The sequence below is a fragment of the Syngnathus typhle genome, unplaced genomic scaffold, assembly GCF_033458585.1.
Source record: "Syngnathus typhle isolate RoL2023-S1 ecotype Sweden unplaced genomic scaffold, RoL_Styp_1.0 HiC_scaffold_120, whole genome shotgun sequence".
NCBI classification, from domain to species: domain Eukaryota; kingdom Metazoa; phylum Chordata; class Actinopteri; order Syngnathiformes; family Syngnathidae; genus Syngnathus; species Syngnathus typhle.
Window position 1 is genome coordinate 142,501 of NW_026872026.1, and position 17,500 is coordinate 160,000.

Genomic DNA, 17,500 nt, shown 5'->3' on the forward strand with positions numbered 1-17,500 from the left:
GTCGGTCGGGCTTGGCCAGCGGGGGCCGAGGATGAACCGTGCGGGCACGGCGGTGGTCCGGGGGAAAGGCGTCGGCCTCCCAGGCCCGAGCTGGGGGAACGTGCGATGACCCAGGCGGGAAGCTGCGCCCCGTCCGAGTCAGACTCGGTCGTTGCGGCCCGCTGAGGCTCGCTTCGTTTCCGTAAAGCGGGGGTCGGGGGCGCGGCGCTGTGCCGGCGACTTGCCCGCGCGAGGCGCGCGCGCCGAGGCCCAAGCGGGAAGCTGCGCCCCGTCCGAGTCAGACTCGGTCGTTGCGGCCCGCCGGTCTCGCGCTACGGCCAGGATGCGGAGTTTGATCGACACTGGTGGGAGCCGGGGGGTCGAAGGGGTTCCGGCCGCCCCGCCGTCCTCAGCGCCGCTGTCACCCAGACGGGAAGCTGCGCCCCGTCCGAGTCAGACTCGGTCGGTGCGGCCCGCTGTGGCCAGCTGGCAACTAGCTACGGAAGGGTACCGGCGCTCCCGACGAACCCGCCGGGGTGGCTGGTGACCAACGCTGCGTTCGGCGCTTATTGCTGTGACCGGGAGGGAAGCTGCGCCCCGTCCGAGTCAGACTCGGTCGTTGCGGCCCCCCCGAGCCCGCACGCCTCTCGCGGAAGGTCATACGCCACCGGCGGCACGAAAGACGCCTCCCGCAACGCGGTAGTCGGGAAAGGCTATTCGGATAGTCGAGCAGAGTTGCGACAACACATCCCGCGGTGCCGTCTGGTTAGGCAAGGGTTTGAGAAACAGCATTCGCGGTAGACCGGCGCGGCCGGCGGACACCCACGCGGCGTGCCGCAATCGGATCGCGCGCTCGGCCTCCGTTGATTTCCTCTAGGTGGGTGATTCGGGGCGTCTCGGTCTCGCTGCCGTTCGGTCGCGCCAAGGCCTGCGGGGGCGGCGCGTAGCGCACGCTCTCGCGGCGGCCGAGGCGCTAGAGTGCGACCCGCAAGTGGGGAGGAACCGTCCACCCAACGCCGGCGCGAGCCGGGGCCGGTGGGGGCCCTACCAAGGCGGGTCATGAGTGCCAGTCGGTCAGTTCGGGAGAAGGGGAGGGTACTCGGAGGCCCGCCGGGAGCAGACGGGGGTCCGGAAGCTGAGGGGGGTGAAGGACGGCGGCCGGGAGCAGACGGCCGTCCCCGGGAGGGGGTGTTCGTTCACGTGCGGACGCCGGGAGCAGGCGGCCGTCACGCGATTCTGCCAACCGTTCCTACCGGCCTGTGTTTAAGGAGGCGGCCGGTCCTCCGTCCTTGGATGGATAAGATTCGCAGATTTTCGCCCGGCCTGTGTTTAAGGAGGCGGCCGGTTCCCTCCTTCCTTCCTTTCTTGGATGTATAACATTCGCAGATTTTCGCCCGGCCGGTGGTTTAAGGAGGCGGCCGGTCCTCCCTCCTTGGATGTATAACATTCGCAGATTTTCGCCCGGCCTATGTTTAGTGAGGCGACCGGTCCTCCCTCCTTGGATGTATAACATTCGCATATTTTCGCCCGGCCGGTGGTTTAAGGAGGCGGCCGGTCCTCCCTCCTTGGATGTATAACATTCGCAGATTTTCGCCCGGCCGGTGGTTTAAGGAGGCGGCCGGTCCTCCCTCCTTGGATGTATAACATTCGCAGATTTTCGCCCGGCCTATGTTTAGTGAGGCGACCGGTCCTCCGTGGAGAGCGACCCGCAAGTGGGGAGGAACCGTCCACCCAACGCCGGCGCGAGCCGGGGCCGGTGGGGGCCCTACCAAGGCGGGTCTCATTGCCTGTCGGTCAGTTCGGGAGAAGGTGGGGGTACTCGGAGGCCCGCCGGGAGCAGACGGGGGTCCGGAAGGTGAGGGGGTGAAGGACGGCGGTCGGGAGCAGACGGCCGTCCCCGGGAGGGGGTGTTCGTTCACGTGCGGACGCCGGGAGCAGGCGGCCGTCACGCAATTCTGCCAACCGTTCCCACCGGCCTGTGTTTAAGGAGGCGGCCGGTCCTCCACGAGAAGAATTCTGCCAAACGTTCCACCGGCCTGTGTTTAAGGAGGCGGCCGGTCCTCCCCGTCGTTCCGCCGGCTTGTGTTTAAGGAGGCGGCCGGTCCTCCACGAGAAGAATTCTGCCAAACGTTCCACCGGCCTGTGTTTAAGGAGGCGGCCGGTCCTCCCCGTCGTTCCGCCGGCTTGTGTTTAAGGAGGCGGCCGGTCCTCCACTATTCCTTCCTTGGATGGAAAGCATGTAGCACTTTGAAAATTTTCGAGCACTGTGACACTTTGAAAATTTTCGAGAGTTTTTGTACTTAGAAAATTTTTCGCTCTTGCACTTCCAGAGTGCTTTGCGGTAGCTCCTAGGTTCGCTGTCCGAGCATGTGAACACTTTTTGGGGGGGAACACATCGCTAGAGACACCAGCCGCCTGGTTCTCGGGGCCAAAACTTGTGTTCCCCACACTCGTTCTGACTATATTTTGCGATTTGGGGGTAAAGGTAATGAGTACAGTGACTAGGGGGACCAACTCATCGTACTCTGGCGCACCAACAGACCAAAGCTGGTACTGCACTTACCCCTGGTACCCCAACGCCTGGTACCTGACGGGCGAGAGGCTGATTTTTCGCTATTTGCGGCCGACCGAGGGAACCAGACAAAGCGGACACTTTACGGCGCAAGAGCCGTTGGCACTTAGAAATTTTTCGACAAAGTTGGCGCGAGCTCCAGAAGGAGAGGCTGATTTTTCGCTATTTGTGGCCGACCGAGGGAACCAGGCAAAGCGGACACTTTACGGCGCAAGAGCCGTTGGCACTTAGAAATTTTTTGACAAAGTTGGCGCGAGCTCCAGAAGGAGAGGCTGATTTTTCGCTATTTGTGGCCGACCGAGGGAACCAGGCAAAGCGGACACTTTACGGCGCAAGAGCCGTTGGCACTTAGAAATTTTTTGACAAAGTTGGCGCGAGCTCCAGAAGGAGAGGCTGATTTTTCGCTATTTGTGGCCGACCGAGGGAACCAGGCAAAGCGGACACTTTACGGCGCAAGAGCCGTTGGCACTTAGAAAATATTCGCCAAAGTTGGCACGAGCTCCAGAAGGAGAGGCTGATTTTTCGCTATTTGTGGCCGACCGAGGGAACCAGACAAAGCGGACACATTACGGCGCAAGAGCCGTTGGCACTTAGAAAATATTCGCCAAAGTTGGCACGAGCTCCAGAAGGAGAGGCTGATTTTTCGCTATTTGTGGCCGACCGAGGGAACCAGACAAAGCGGACACTTTACGGCGCAAGAGCCGTTGGCACTTGCGCGAGCTCCAGAAGGAGAGGCTGATTTTTCGCTATTTGTGGCCGACCGAGGGAACCAGACAAAGCGGACACTTTACGGCGCAAGAGCCGTTGGCACTTAGAAAATATTCGCCAAAGTTGGCACGAGCTCCAGAAGGAGAGGCTGATTTTTCGCCGTTTGTGGCCGACCGAGGGAACCAGACAAAGCGGACACTTTACGGCGCAAGAGCCGTTGGCACTTAGGCGAGCTCCAGAAGGAGAGGCTGATTTTTCGCTATTTGTGGCCGACCGAGGGAACCAGGCAAAGCGGACACATTACGGCGCAAGAGCCGTTGGCACTTAGAAAATATTCGCCAAAGTTGGCACGAGCTCCAGAAGGAGAGGCTGATTTTTCGCTATTTGTGGCCGACCGAGGGAACCAGGCAAAGCGGACACTTTACGGCGCAAGAGCCGTTGGCACTTAGAAATTTTTTGACAAAGTTGGCGCGAGCTCCAGAAGGAGAGGCTGATTTTTCGCCGTTTGTGGCCGACCGAGGGAACCAGGCAAAGCGGACACATTACGGCGCAAGAGCCGTTGGCACTTAGGCGAGCTCCAGAAGGAGAGGCTGGTTTTTCGCTATTTGTGGCCGACCGAGGGAACCAGGCAAAGCGGACACATTACGGCGCAAGAGCCGTTGGCACTTAGGCGAGCTCCAGAAGGAGAGGCTGATTTTTCGCCGTTTGTGGCCGACCGAGGGAACCAGGCAAAGCGGACACATTACGGCGCAAGAGCCGTTGGCACTTAGGCGAGCTCCAGAAGGAGAGGCTGGTTTTTCGCTATTTGTGGCCGACCGAGGGAACCAGGCAAAGCGGACACATTACGGCGCAAGAGCCGTTGGCACTTAGGCGAGCTCCAGAAGGAGAGGCTGATTTTTCGCCGTTTGTGGCCGACCGAGGGAACCAGGCAAAGCGGACACATTACGGCGCAAGAGCCGTTGGCACTTAGGCGAGCTCCAGAAGGAGAGGCTGATTTTTCGCCGTTCGTGGCCGACCGAGGGAACCAGGCAAAGCGGACACATTACGGCGCAAGAGCCGTTGGCACTTAGAAAATATTCGCCAAAGTTGGCACGAGCTCCAGAATGAGAGGCTGATTTTTCGCCGTTTGTGGCCGACCGAGGGAACCAGGCAAAGCGGACACATTACGGCGCAAGAGCCGTTGGCACTTAGGCGAGCTCCAGAAGGAGAGGCTGATTTTTTCGCTATTTGTGGCCGACCGAGGGAACCAGGCAAAGCGGACACATTACGGCGCAAGAGCCGTTGGCACTTAGAAAATATTCGCCAAAGTTGGCACGAGCTCCAGAAGGAGAGGCTGATTTTTCGCTATTTGTGGCCGACCGAGGGAACCAGGCAAAGCGGACACTTTACGGCGCAAGAGCCGTTGGCACTTAGAAAATATTCGCCAAAGTTGGCACGAGCTCCAGAAGGAGAGGCTGATTTTTCGCCGTTTGTGGCCGACCGAGGGAACCAGACAAAGCGGACACATTACGGCGCAAGAGCCGTTGGCACTTAGGCGAGCTCCAGAAGGAGAGGCTGATTTTTCGCTATTTGTGGCCGACCGAGGGAACCAGGCAAAGCGGACACATTACGGCGCAAGAGCCGTTGGCACTTAGAAAATATTCGCCAAAGTTGGCACGAGCTCCAGAAGGAGAGGCTGATTTTTCGCTATTTGTGGCCGACCGAGGGAACCAGGCAAAGCGGACACTTTACGGCGCAAGAGCCGTTGGCACTTAGAAATTTTTTGACAAAGTTGGCGCGAGCTCCAGAAGGAGAGGCTGGTTTTTCGCTATTTGTGGCCGACCGAGGGAACCAGGCAAAGCGGACACATTACGGCGCAAGAGCCGTTGGCACTTAGGCGAGCTCCAGAAGGAGAGGCTGATTTTTCGCCGTTTGTGGCCGACCGAGGGAACCAGGCAAAGCGGACACATTACGGCGCAAGAGCCGTTGGCACTTAGGCGAGCTCCAGAAGGAGAGGCTGGTTTTTCGCTATTTGTGGCCGACCGAGGGAACCAGGCAAAGCGGACACATTACGGCGCAAGAGCCGTTGGCACTTAGGCGAGCTCCAGAAGGAGAGGCTGATTTTTCGCCGTTTGTGGCCGACCGAGGGAACCAGGCAAAGCGGACACATTACGGCGCAAGAGCCGTTGGCACTTAGGCGAGCTCCAGAAGGAGAGGCTGGTTTTTCGCTATTTGTGGCCGACCGAGGGAACCAGGCAAAGCGGACACATTACGGCGCAAGAGCCGTTGGCACTTAGGCGAGCTCCAGAAGGAGAGGCTGATTTTTCGCCGTTTGTGGCCGACCGAGGGAACCAGGCAAAGCGGACACATTACGGCGCAAGAGCCGTTGGCACTTAGGCGAGCTCCAGAAGGAGAGGCTGGTTTTTCGCTATTTGTGGCCGACCGAGGGAACCAGGCAAAGCGGACACATTACGGCGCAAGAGCCGTTGGCACTTAGGCGAGCTCCAGAAGGAGAGGCTGATTTTTCGCCGTTTGTGGCCGACCGAGGGAACCAGGCAAAGCGGACACATTACGGCGCAAGAGCCGTTGGCACTTAGGCGAGCTCCAGAAGGAGAGGCTGGTTTTTCGCTATTTGTGGCCGACCGAGGGAACCAGGCAAAGCGGACACATTACGGCGCAAGAGCCGTTGGCACTTAGGCGAGCTCCAGAAGGAGAGGCTGATTTTTCGCCGTTTGTGGCCGACCGAGGGAACCAGGCAAAGCGGACACATTACGGCGCAAGAGCCGTTGGCACTTAGGCGAGCTCCAGAAGAGAGGCTGGTTTTTCGCTATTTGTGGCCGACCGAGGGAACCAGGCAAAGCGGACACATTACGGCGCAAGAGCCGTTGGCACTTAGGCGAGCTCCAGAAGGAGAGGCTGATTTTTCGCCGTTGTGGCCGACCGAGGGAACCAGGCAAAGCGGACACATTACGGCGCAAGAGCCGTTGGCACTTAGGCGAGCTCCAGAAGGAGAGGCTGATTTTCGCCCCGTCGTGGCCGACCGAGGGAACCAGGCAAAGCGGACACATTACGGCGCAAGAGCCGTTGGCACTTAGAAAAATATTCGCCAAAGTTGGCACGAGCTCCAGAATGAGAGGCTGATTTTTCGCCGTTTGTGGCCGACCGAGGGAACCAGGCAAAGCGGACACATTACGGCGCAAGAGCCGTTGGCACTTAGGCGAGCTCCAGAAGGAGAGGCTGATTTTTTCGCTATTTGTGGCCGACCGAGGGAACCAGGCAAAGCGGACACATTACGGCGCAAGAGCCGTTGGCACTTAGAAAATATTCGCCAAAGTTGGCACGAGCTCCAGAATGAGAGGCTGATTTTTCGCCGTTTGTGGCCGACCGAGGGAACCAGACAAAGCGGACACATTACGGCGCAAGAGCCGTTGGCACTTAGGCGAGCTCCAGAAGGAGAGGCTGATTTTTCGCTATTTGTGGCCGACCGAGGGAACCAGGCAAAGCGGACACTTTACGGCGCAAGAGCCGTTGGCACTTAGAAAATATTCGCCAAAGTTGGCACGAGCTCCAGAAGGAGAGGCTGATTTTTCGCCGTTTGTGGCCGACCGAGGGAACCAGACAAAGCGGACACATTACGGCGCAAGAGCCGTTGGCACTTAGGCGAGCTCCAGAAGGAGAGGCTGATTTTTCGCTATTTGTGGCCGACCGAGGGAACCAGGCAAAGCGGACACTTTACGGCGCAAGAGCCGTTGGCACTTAGAAAATATTCGCCAAAGTTGGCACGAGCTCCAGAAGGAGAGGCTGATTTTTCGCTATTTGTGGCCGACCGAGGGAACCAGGCAAAGCGGACACTTTACGGCGCAAGAGCCGTTGGCACTTAGAAATTTTTTGACAAAGTTGGCGCGAGCTCCAGAAGGAGAGGCTGGTTTTTCGCTATTTGTGGCCGACCGAGGGAACCAGGCAAAGCGGACACATTACGGCGCAAGAGCCGTTGGCACTTAGGCGAGCTCCAGAAGGAGAGGCTGATTTTTCGCCGTTTGTGGCCGACCGAGGGAACCAGGCAAAGCGGACACATTACGGCGCAAGAGCCGTTGGCACTTAGGCGAGCTCCAGAAGGAGAGGCTGGTTTTTCGCTATTTGTGGCCGACCGAGGGAACCAGGCAAAGCGGACACATTACGGCGCAAGAGCCGTTGGCACTTAGGCGAGCTCCAGAAGGAGAGGCTGATTTTTCGCCGTTTGTGGCCGACCGAGGGAACCAGGCAAAGCGGACACATTACGGCGCAAGAGCCGTTGGCACTTAGGCGAGCTCCAGAAGGAGAGGCTGATTTTTCGCCGTTCGTGGCCGACCGAGGGAACCAGGCAAAGCGGACACATTACGGCGCAAGAGCCGTTGGCACTTAGAAAATATTCGCCAAAGTTGGCACGAGCTCCAGAATGAGAGGCTGATTTTTCGCCGTTTGTGGCCGACCGAGGGAACCAGGCAAAGCGGACACATTACGGCGCAAGAGCCGTTGGCACTTAGGCGAGCTCCAGAAGGAGAGGCTGATTTTTTCGCTATTTGTGGCCGACCGAGGGAACCAGGCAAAGCGGACACATTACGGCGCAAGAGCCGTTGGCACTTAGAAAATATTCGCCAAAGTTGGCACGAGCTCCAGAATGAGAGGCTGATTTTTCGCCGTTTGTGGCCGACCGAGGGAACCAGACAAAGCGGACACATTACGGCGCAAGAGCCGTTGGCACTTAGGCGAGCTCCAGAAGGAGAGGCTGATTTTTCGCTATTTGTGGCCGACCGAGGGAACCAGGCAAAGCGGACACTTTACGGCGCAAGAGCCGTTGGCACTTAGAAAATATTCGCCAAAGTTGGCACGAGCTCCAGAAGGAGAGGCTGATTTTTCGCCGTTTGTGGCCGACCGAGGGAACCAGACAAAGCGGACACATTACGGCGCAAGAGCCGTTGGCACTTAGGCGAGCTCCAGAAGGAGAGGCTGATTTTTCGCTATTTGTGGCCGACCGAGGGAACCAGGCAAAGCGGACACTTTACGGCGCAAGAGCCGTTGGCACTTAGAAAATATTCTGAAATTCTCACCGACCTCCGTGGTGGAGAGGCCGAATTTTCGACATTCGTGGCCGACCGGGGAACCGTCGCCACTCGGACAACTTGTGCGGCAGCCCTCGGTGATTTTAGGACCGCTTTTTCACCCTCGCTGTCCGACCGGAGAACCGTCGTAGCTCGGACAGTTCGTGTGCCAGCATCCGCTGGCACTTAGAAAATTTTAAAAAAGAAAAAAATAGTCTTCTGCATATACGTTCTGACTATATTTTGCGATTAGGGGGTAAAGGTAATGAGTACAGTGACTAGGGGGACCAACTCATCGTACTCTGGCGCACCAACACGCCAAGGTTGGTACTGCACTTAGGCTGATTTTTGCGCTATTCGCGGCCGACCGGGGAACCAGCGCGGAGCGGACACATTACGGCGAATGAGCCGTTGGCACTTAGAAAATTTTTGAGCTTTTTTCGAACTTCCGTGAGGCTGATTTTGCGCTATTCGCGGCCGACCGGGGAACCAGCGCGGAGCGGACACATTACGGCGAATGAGCCGTTGGCACTTAGAAAATTTTTGAGCTTTTTTCGAACTTCCGTGAGGCTGATTTTGCGCTATTCGCGGACCGACCGGGGAACCAGCGCGGAGCGGACACATTACGGCGAATGAGCCGTTGGCACTTAGAAAATTTTTGAGCTTTTTTCGGACTTCCGTGTGGAGCTTTGGGGCCGTTCCGCCTAACTTTTTATGCCCGATTAGGCTTCCAGGGAGGCGGCTAAGCATTATTGACCAATCATGGAGCTTTTTTCGGACTTCCGTGTGGAGCTTTGGGGCCGTTCCGCCTAACTTTTTATGCCCGATTAGGCTTCCAGGGAGGCGGCTAAGCATTATTGACCAATCATGGAGCTTTTTTGGGACTTCCGTGTGGAGCTTTGGGGCCGTTCCGCCTAACTTTTTATGCCCGATTAGGCTTCCAGGGAGGCGGCTAAGCATTATTGACCAATCATGGAGCTTTTTTGGGACTTCCGTGTGGAGCTTTGGAGCCGTTCCGCCTAACTTTTTATGCCCGATTAGGCTTCCAGGGAGGCGGCTAAGCATTATTGACCAATCATGGAGCTTTTTTGGGACTTCCGTGTGGAGCTTTGGGGCCGTTCCGCCTAGCTTTTTATGCCCGATTAGGCTTCCAGGGAGGCGGCTAAGCATTATTGACCAATCATGGAGCTTTTTTGGGACTTCCGTGTGGAGCTTTGGGGCCGTTCCGCCTAGCTTTTTATGCCCGATTAGGCTTCCAGGGAGGCGGCTAAGCATTATTGACCAATCATGGAGCTTTTTTGGGACTTCCGTGTGGAGCTTTGGGGCCGTTCCGCCTAGCTTTTTATGCCCGATTAGGCTTCCAGGGAGGCGGCTAAGCATTATTGACCAATCATGGAGCTTTTTTGGGACTTCCGTGTGGAGCTTTGGGGCCGTTCCGCCTAGCTTTTTATGCCCGATTAGGCTTCCAGGGAGGCGGCTAAGCATTATTGACCAATCATGGAGCTTTTTTGGGACTTCCGTGTGGAGCTTTGGGGCCGTTCCGCCTAGCTTTTTATGCCCGATTAGGCTTCCAGGGAGGCGGCTAAGCATTATTGACCAATCATGGAGCTTTTTTGGGACTTCCGTGTGGAGCTTTGGGGCCGTTCCGCCTAGCTTTTTATGCCCGATTAGGCTTCCAGGGAGGCGGCTAAGCATTATTGACCAATCATGGAGCTTTTTTGGGACTTCCGTGTGGAGCTTTGGGGCCGTTCCGCCTAGCTTTTTATGCCCGATTAGGCTTCCAGGGAGGCGGCTAAGCATTATTGACCAATCATGGAGCTTTTTTGGGACTTCCGTGTGGAGCTTTGGGGCCGTTCCGCCTAGCTTTTTATGCCCGATTAGGCTTCCAGGGAGGCGGCTAAGCATTATTGACCAATCATGGAGCTTTTTTGGGACTTCCGTGTGGAGCTTTGGGGCCGTTCCGCCTAGCTTTTTATGCCCGATTAGGCTTCCAGGGAGGCGGCTAAGCATTATTGACCAATCATGGAGCTTTTTTGGGACTTCCGTGTGGAGCTTTGGAGCCGTTCCGCCTAACTTTTTATGCCCGATTAGGCTTCCAGGGAGGCGGCTAAGCATTATTGACCAATCATGGAGCTTTTTTGGGACTTCCGTGTGGAGCTTTGGGGCCGTTCCGCCTAGCTTTTTATGCCCGATTAGGCTTCCAGGGAGGCGGCTAAGCATTATTGACCAATCATGGAGCTTTTTTGGGACTTCCGTGTGGAGCTTTGGGGCCGTTCCGCCTAGCTTTTTATGCCCGATTAGGCTTCCAGGGAGGCGGCTAAGCATTATTGACCAATCATGGAGCTTTTTTGGGACTTCCGTGTGGAGCTTTGGGGCCGTTCCGCCTAGCTTTTTATGCCCGATTAGGCTTCCAGGGAGGCGGCTAAGCATTATTGACCAATCATGGAGCTTTTTTGGGACTTCCGTGTGGAGCTTTGGGGCCGTTCCGCCTAGCTTTTTATGCCCGATTAGGCTTCCAGGGAGGCGGCTAAGCATTATTGACCAATCATGGAGCTTTTTTGGGACTTCCGTGTGGAGCTTTGGGGCCGTTCCGCCTAGCTTTTTATGCCCGATTAGGCTTCCAGGGAGGCGGCTAAGCATTATTGACCAATCATGGAGCTTTTTTGGGACTTCCGTGTGGAGCTTTGGGGCCGTTCCGCCTAGCTTTTTATGCCCGATTAGGCTTCCAGGGAGGCGGCTAAGCATTATTGACCAATCATGGAGCTTTTTTGGGACTTCCGTGTGGAGCTTTGGGGCCGTTCCGCCTAGCTTTTTATGCCCGATTAGGCTTCCAGGGAGGCGGCTAAGCATTATTGACCAATCATGGAGCTTTTTTGGGACTTCCGTGTGGAGCTTTGGGGCCGTTCCGCCTAGCTTTTTATGCCCGATTAGGCTTCCAGGGAGGCGGCTAAGCATTATTGACCAATCATGGAGCTTTTTTGGGACTTCCGTGTGGAGCTTTGGGGCCGTTCCGCCTAGCTTTTTATGCCCGATTAGGCTTCCAGGGAGGCGGCTAAGCATTATTGACCAATCATGGAGCTTTTTTGGGACTTCCAGCCGGTGCTTTGGGGGCCTTCCCCCTCACTTTCTACGCCCGATTGGGCTTCCAGGGACGCGGCTAAGCATTTTTAACAGAAATGGAGCTTTTTGCGGAGCTCCAGCCGGTGCCACCGGCAGGCCGTGCACGCGGACGAGATGACCGAAAGAAGCTCCAGGAGAGCGGTATGGACGCTTTTTAAGCACCGAGGCGGAGATCGCGGAGCTTTAATAGACTTCCAGCGGGCCCAAAGCGGCCAGGCAGACGGCGCAGCGCGACCTGGTACCTCGCACGGGACGCATCGCCCCCCCCGCGCACAGTTCCAGGGGGCCGGGATGACGTTTCAAAGCTGCCGCTGCAGCTGCGGCGGGGAGTGGCCTCCCTCCGGTGGACACGACGAGTAAATGACACCGGCCGCTGACGCAAACCCACGCCGGACAGGAGAGCTCAAAAGCCGGGTAACATTTCAAGGAAGACCCCCCCTGCGCAGACCTCCACTAGGCCGGGATGACTGTTCAGCTGTGGCGGGGAGTGGCCTCCCTCCGGTCGGCACGACGAGTAAATGACACCGGCCGCTGACGCAAACCCACGCCGGACAGGAGAGCTCAAAAGCCGGGTAACATTTCAAGGAAGACCCCCCCTGCGCAGACCTCCACTAGGCCGGGATGACTGTTCAGCTGTGGCGGGGAGTGGCCTCCCTCCGGTCGGCACGACGAGTAAATGACACCGGCCGCTGACGCAAACCCACGCCGGACAGGAGAGCTCAAAAGCCGGGTAACATTTCAAGGAAGACCCCCCCTGCGCAGACCTCCACTAGGCCGGGATGACTGTTCAGCTGTGGCGGGGAGTGGCCTCCCTCCGGTCGGCACGACGAGTAAATGACACCGGCCGCTGACGCAAACCCACGCCGGACAGGAGAGCTCAAAAGCCGGGTAACATTTCAAGGAAGACCCCCCCTGCGCAGACCTCCACTAGGCCGGGATGACTGTTCAGCTGCGGCGGGGAGTGGCCTCCCTCCGGTCGGCACGACGAGTAAATGACACCGGCCGCTGACGCAAACCCACGCCGGACAGGAGAGCTCAAAAGCCGGGTAACATTTCAAGGAAGACCCCCCCTGCGCAGACCTCCACTAGGCCGGGATGACTGTTCAGCTGTGGCGGGGAGTGGCCTCCCTCCGGTCGGCACGACGAGTAAATGACACCGGCCGCTGACGCAAACCCACGCCGGACAGGAGAGCTCAAAAGCCGGGTAACATTTCAAGGAAGACCCCCCCTGCGCAGACCTCCACTAGGCCGGGATGACTGTTCAGCTGCGGCGGGGAGTGGCCTCCCTCCGGTCGGCACGACGAGTAAAGCTATTTAGGAAAATCTGAGATAAATATCACTTGCATAATAATTTGGAACACGGTCCCGTGTTCCAAATTATTATGCAAAATGTATTTAGACACCAGCAATCGCACTTAGATTTGTTTCTTTTTTCTTTCTTTTAGCTTCCATAATGTTACCGGGCGCTGACGCAAACCCACGCCCGGCAGGAGAGCTCAAAAGCCGGGTAACATTTCAAGGAAGCTATTTAGGAAAATCTGAGATAAATATCCTTTGCATAATAATTTGGAACACGGTCCCGTGTTCCAAATTATTATGCAAAATGTATTTAAGTGTCATAAAGATTACATTTTTTGTTTTTCAAGTACTGAAATCACCCTCAGTCATGGTACAGTCCATGGTAGTCTGCCAGGTGAGCGCAATTGTAGTAATTAACAAGTCTATTTAAGTTCCGCGTTTTTAAGCGTTCGGCCATTTCGTTCAACCATGGGGAGGAAAAAGGATCTCTCTGCTGTCGAGAAGCGTGAAATCGTTCGATGCCTTGGACAAGGTATGCAGACATTCGATATTGCACGAAAGCTTAAGCGCGACCATCGAACTTTGAAGAAATTCGTCGCTGATTCGGAGCAAACGCGCGTTCGTGCAGACAAAGGCACGACAAGGAAGGTTTCTGCAAGACAAACAAATCGAATCAAGAGGGCGGCTGCAAGCATGCCACTAAAGACGAGCAAACAAATATTCGACGCTGCTGGTGCCAGTGAAGTCCCACGAACGACGAGGTGCAGGATCCTCCAGAGGCTTGCAGTTGTGCGGAAACCCTCCATTCGGCCACCCCTGAACAACGCGAACAAGCAGAAACGGCTGCAGTGGGCCCAGACTTACATGAAGACAAATTTTCAGACAGTCCTGTTCACCGACGAGTGCCGTGCCACCTTGGATGGGCCAGGTAGGGTTTTTTAAGTTTTTCCTTGCACTTTTGAGAGCTCAGGGGATGCTTTGAGAATAATTGTCAATTTCTGTCAATGTGAAGCCCTTTGAGACTGCTTGTGATTTAGGGCTATACAAATAAACTTGATTTGACTTGACTTTACAGATGGATGGAGTCGTGGATGGTTGGTGGACGGCCACGATAGCCCAACAAGGCTGCGGCGTCAGCAGGGAGGTGGCGGAGTGATGTTTTGGGCCGGAATCATGGGGAGAGAGCTGCTTGGCCCCTTTAGGGTCCCTGAAGGCGTCAAAATTACGTCTGTTAACTACGTGGAATTTCTGACTCAACACTTCTGTCCATGGTACAACAGGAAGAACCGTGCTTTCCGTCAAAAGATCATCTTCATGCATGACAATGCACCGTCTCATGCTGCAAGAAATACGTCAACGTCTTTGGCATCTATGGGAATAAAGGGAGAGAAACTGATGGTGTGGCCCCCATGCTCCCCTGACCTCAATCCTATTGAAAACTTGTGGAGCATCGTCAAGCAGAAAATCTACGAAGGTGGGAGGCAGTTCAATTCCAAAGAGCAGCTCTGGCAGGCTATTCTTAGATCCTGCCAAGAAATTCAACCAGAAACTGTACAAAAACTCACAAGTTCAGTGGATGGAAGAATCGTGAAGCTGCTGTTGAACAAAGGGTCCTATGTTAAAATGTAACTTTGTTTTTTATTGAAATAAAGGGTCCTATGTTAAAATGTAACTTGTTTGTCTTTTCTTTGAAATAGCTTTTGATTTCAGTAAATATGACCTCCTAATGCTGTAAATTCTTAAGATGGGCATTTCAGTTCATAAAAACCTATAAAATGTTATAAAACTCTGTTGTGCGTAATAATGTGGAACAGTGCATTTTAAGTTTTTTATTTTTTAAAAATTCTGTGATCATTCGGAGGTTTGTTCAATAAAATTAGAATTCATCAAAATAATGGTTGATGACTTGAAAATTATGCTGACTCATTTTGCATCGACTATTTAGGAAAATCTGAGATAAATGTCACTTGCATAATAATTTGGAACACGGTGTAAGTGCGATTGCTGGTGTATTTACTCGTCGTGTCCACCGGAGGACGGCAAATCCCCGCCGCAGCTGCAGCGGCAGCGCTTAAATGTCTTCCCGGCCGCCTGGAACTCTGCACGGGGCGTGTTTCGTCCCGCGCAGCGGTACCAGATCGCGCTGCGCCGTCAGCCGAGCCGCGCGCGGTCCGCTGGAAGTCTACACTGTGTTCCAAATTATTATGCAAATTGTATTTATGTGTCATAAAGATTACATTTTTTGTTTTTCAATTAAACTCATGGATGGTATTACGTGTCAGGGCTCTTTGGATCACTGAGATCAATCTCAGACACCGGGGATCATTACCGGCCAGTTGAGCCCAAATTAAGGAAAAACTACTTAAGAATGGTGTTCCACATTATTAAGCAGATAATTTGAAGTTCGCTTTGAGCAGTGGCGGACGCCAACCCACGACCGGTGGGAGAGCTCGGAGGGCGGATGGGCTTTCAAGGAAGCCCCCCAGGCCGGTCCCACTCGCACTTAGAATTTTTTTTTTTTTTGGCTTCCATAATGTACCGGGCGCGGACGCGAAACCCACGCCGGGCAGGAGAGCTCGAAAGGCGGCTAAGCATTCAAGGAAGCACCGTCTGGAGCTTCAGAGCCGTTCCGCCTGACTTTTAACGTAGAGTACCGGGCGCAAACCACTAACTCAAGCCCGGCATGGCAGCTCGAAAGGCGGCTAAGCATTCAAGGAAGCACCGTCTGGAGCTTCAGAGCCGTTCCGCCTGACTTTTAACGTAGAGTACCGGGCGCAAACCACTAACTCAAGCCCGGCATGGCAGCTCGAAAGGCGGCTAAGCATTCAAGGAAGCACCGTCTGGAGCTTCAGAGCCGTTCCGCCTGACTTTTAACGTAGAGTACCGGGCGCAAACCACTAACTCAAGCCCGGCATGGCAGCTCGAAAGGCGGCTAAGCATTCAAGGAAGCACCGTCTGGAGCTTCAGAGCCGTTCCGCCTGACTTTTAACGTAGAGTACCGGGCGCAAACCACTAACTCAAGCCCGGCATGGCAGCTCGAAAGGCGGCTAAGCATTCAAGGAAGCACCGTCTGGAGCTTCAGAGCCGTTCCGCCTGACTTTTAACGTAGAGTACCGGGCGCAAACCACTAACTCAAGCCCGGCATGGCAGCTCGAAAGGCGGCTAAGCATTCAAGGAAGCACCGTCTGGAGCTTCAGAGCCGTTCCGCCTGACTTTTAACGTAGAGTACCGGGCGCAAACCACTAACTCAAGCCCGGCATGGCAGCTCGAAAGGCGGCTAAGCATTCAAGGAAGCACCGTCTGGAGCTTCAGAGCCGTTCCGCCTGACTTTTAACGTAGAGTACCGGGCGCAAACCACTAACTCAAGCCCGGCATGGCAGCTCGAAAGGCGGCTAAGCATTCAAGGAAGCACCGTCTGGAGCTTCAGAGCCGTTCCGCCTGACTTTTAACGTAGAGTACCGGGCGCAAACCACTAACTCAAGCCCGGCATGGCAGCTCGAAAGGCGGCTAAGCATTCAAGGAAGCACCGTCTGGAGCTTCAGAGCCGTTCCGCCTGACTTTTAACGTAGAGTACCGGGCGCAAACCACTAACTCAAGCCCGGCATGGCAGCTCGAAAGGCGGCTAAGCATTCAAGGAAGCACCGTCTGGAGCTTCAGAGCCGTTCCGCCTGACTTTTAACGTAGAGTACCGGGCGCAAACCACTAACTCAAGCCCGGCATGGCAGCTCGAAAGGCGGCTAAGCATTCAAGGAAGCACCGTCTGGAGCTTCAGAGCCGTTCCGCCTGACTTTTAACGTAGAGTACCGGGCGCAAACCACTAACTCAAGCCCGGCATGGCAGCTCGAAAGGCGGCTAAGCATTCAAGGAAGCGACGCCGGCCGGTCCGCGGGCCAAATAGGGTCCAGTAAAGTACCGGGCGCGGCCACTAACGCCTTGTGGCGGTCGCCTTGTGGCGGTCGGGGGGTGGCGGTCGGGGCTGGCGCTTGGGGCCGGTGGCGGTCGCCTTGTGGCGGTCGCCTTGTGGCGGTCGGGGGGTGGCGGTCGGGGCTGGCGCTTGGGGCCAGTGGCGGTCGCCTTGTGGCGGTCGCCTTGTGGCGGTCGCCTTGTGGCGGTCGCCTTGTGGCGGTCGCCTTGTGGCGGTCGCCTTGTGGCGGTCGGGGGGTGGCGGTCGGGGCTGGCGCTTGGGGCCAGTGGCGGTCGCCTTGTGGCGGTCGCCTTGTGGCGGTCGCCTTGTGGCGGTCGCCTTGTGGCGGTCGCCTTGTGGCGGTCGGGGGGTGGCGGTCGGGGCTGGCGCTTGGGGCCGGTGGCGGTCGCCTTGTGGCGGTCGCCTTGTGGCGGTCGCCTTGTGGCGGTCGCCTTGTGGCGGTCGCCTTGTGGCGGTCGGGGGGTGGCGGTCGGGGCTGGCGCTTGGGGCCGGTGGCGGTCGCCTTGTGGCGGTCGCCTTGTGGCGGTCGGGGGGTGGCGGTCGGGGCTGGCGCTTGGGGCCAGTGGCGGTCGCCTTGTGGCGGTCGCCTTGTGGCGGTCGCCTTGTGGCGGTCGCCTTGTGGCGGTCGCCTTGTGGCGGTCGCCTTGTGGCGGTCGGGGGGTGGCGGTCGGGGCTGGCGCTTGGGGCCAGTGGCGGTCGCCTTGTGGCGGTCGCCTTGTGGCGGTCGCCTTGTGGCGGTCGCCTTGTGGCGGTCGCCTTGTGGCGGTCGGGGGGTGGCGGTCGGGGCTGGCGCTTGGGGCTGGCGTCCGCCAATAGTGGTTTAATTTCGGGAGGAAGATT